The 2,528-nt window shown below is 38.2% G+C and overlaps 1 non-coding gene across 1 annotated transcript; it reads left to right on the top strand.

Moving 5' to 3' along the window:
- The first annotated feature begins 1,983 nt into the window (after positions 1 to 1,983).
- On the top strand, positions 1,984 to 2,090 carry LOC131247719 (small nucleolar RNA R71). Its single transcript, XR_009171990.1, has one exon. It is a non-coding gene; the product is annotated as a small nucleolar RNA R71 (small nucleolar RNA).
- The last annotated feature ends 438 nt before the right edge of the window (positions 2,091 to 2,528 follow it).

Genomic DNA, 2,528 nt, shown 5'->3' with positions numbered 1-2,528 from the left:
TTCTTAGTCCGATGGAACGCCAAGCTCCTCGTGTCTCTCTTTTATGGAAGATGATGAGAAATGAAGGGCTAAGATGATGGATCTTGGGAGATGAAGTGGGCCACACACAACTCACTTTTCTCTTGGAAGTGCTTGGATGTGCACTACTTTAGTTGCTTGGAAAAAGTGAGTTTGAGAAATGAGGGAGAGAGAGGGTTGTAAACAGAGAGAGATGAGTGATGGAGTGATGGGTGAGGTGAGTGATGGGTGTGAAAGAGCTTTATTGACTTTTTGAGGTAATTTGTGTAAGAGGGGGATGGGTTGTGTAAGGAATTGTTGACTTATGGCATTGCTTGGGAATGGGGTGTGAGATGATGTGTTCTTCATTGAGGTGATTGATTAATTGATTAATTGATGTGACATGTTGTAGAGATTCTCTTAGAATCCGCACGCCCAACATTTTCCTCGAACTGAACGTGGGCTCACATCTCCTGGTTTGGGTATCGGACCGGCGCGCGAGACGTGACATCGGAATTGGAGTGATGGTGCAGTCGCTAGGTACAAGTCTCGGGTCAAGCAGACTCTGGAATACGGGATGCGACTAAGGGTCGCGAAGAAATACTAATAATAGATCGCGGGTCGCCGGAATTCGACCGACGGACCGTGGAAGCCTACGAAATAGTAGGTTTAGGATACGGGTCTTACACCAAGTGAATTTTAATTCACTTAAACCCAATTATTTTTAGACCGAGTATGGGATCAGAATTACGCTCACTCCTAAGTTAAGAAGTGAGTGCTCAATTTGCTAATTTTCAATTACAGATGCGATGGTTGGGTTACTAGGATCTTTGTACTTTTGTGGCACATCTTGCTTTAGGTTGGCACTTACTTTTTCTATTAAAAAGATTTTCTTTTGAATATTTTGTTGTCTTTTGGTTGTACACAAGTCTTTTAAAAATTTGACATATGAAGGTATTTTTTTTAACCACATCAAGTCATGGAATGTTGACCTTCACTTGTTTCAGCACCTCTAGAATGTCCTGAGAATTAGAAAGAGGTTTTGGTACAATCAACCATTGGGAAAATGGAGCAATCAGCTTGCCTTGAGGTTCCGGTTCTAACCATGTAGAGTGTTGCTAGGTCTATCAGTTTCATCTATTTCTGGTTCTTTAGACTTTTCAGCCCTTACTAGAATAGATTTGTCAATTGTTTTCCTACTCCTAAGAGTAGTGATAGCTTAGCTCTCCATTTGATTTGAAGAGCTCGGTCACTGACTTCATATTGCTGTTTTGGATTAGGAAGATGTTGAGCTAGAAGGTTTCTCTTTTCCCCAATCGCATTTTTTGTCTCAATCTCTTGTATGGCCTTTATAAGGTCTTGAAAGGCTTGTAGCATACCCTGATTAAAATGCTCTTGATTTTGAAGATGCTTAAGAGCCAAATCCTCTTGAGGTTTCCCTTAATTTAGAATTTGATTAAGGAATCCTTGAGGAGTAATAGTTTGTCCATTCTTCCAACTAAAATTTGGATGATTCCTCCAACTAGGATTGTGTGTATTTGAAGTTGATCTACTAAAAGGTCTTTGGTAATTATTTACAGCATTAGATTGCTCATTCAGTACCTCTTAAAAATAGGTATTGTTGGATAATTTTCAGTTGTATGAATGTTGCAAGCACAAATACCACAAAATGTTTTCGTAGCCTTATCCTTCTTTAGTTCCATGGCCTCGAGTTTTCTTGTGAGATTAGCCACTTTAGCATTTATATCTTCATCTTCTTTTAGAAGATAAATTCTAGCCATCTCCTTTGATTGAGTAGGCCTAGAAGTGGTGCTAGATTTTGGGGAAATGTCCCGTGATTGTGTGTTTTTAGCAAGCTTGTCAAAATATTCTCACACATCATCAACCTCTTTATTCATGAATTCCCCATTACACATTGTCTCGACCATTTAGTGCATGGAAGAACTCAGGCCATCGTAAAAGAAACTTGTTATTCCCCAAGTTTTGAAACCATGTTGTGGGCATGAGTTAACAAGATCCATGAACCGCTCTCAACATTAGAAGAATGTTTCATCTTCCTTTTGCGCATTGTTCATGATTGATTTTTTAAGAGTATTCATTTTATGATATGGGAAAATTTTCTTTATGAACTCCCTTATCATGTCATTCCATATGCCAATAGATTGTGGATGTAATATATGTAACCACATCTTAGCTTTCTCTTTCAAGGAGAAAGAAAAGAGTTTTACCCTGATTGTGTCCTCAGAACGTTCGAAAAATATAAAGTGGTTGTGATCTCATCAAACTCTTTCATGTGTAAATATGGATTTTCATATTCCAGTCCATGAAATTTTACATTGAAACTTGTATGTTTTTGAAATTAACTATAACCCCAAGTGTAGGGTCACGGTGTAGTAATAATCTCGGTAAGACTGAGGTCGAATCCACAGGGACTAAAACTTGTACGTTTCTAAAATTAACTAGAAGTAGAACTAGAAGAAGATGTGAAACTAATTTTGAAGTTTTGAGAGAGTAATTGTAAATAGAGTAAT

This window comes from Magnolia sinica, chromosome 5 (assembly GCF_029962835.1).
Source record: "Magnolia sinica isolate HGM2019 chromosome 5, MsV1, whole genome shotgun sequence".
NCBI classification, from domain to species: domain Eukaryota; kingdom Viridiplantae; phylum Streptophyta; class Magnoliopsida; order Magnoliales; family Magnoliaceae; genus Magnolia; species Magnolia sinica.
Note: the sequence above shows the minus strand (reverse complement) of the source record. Positions and strands in the feature narration are given on the sequence as shown.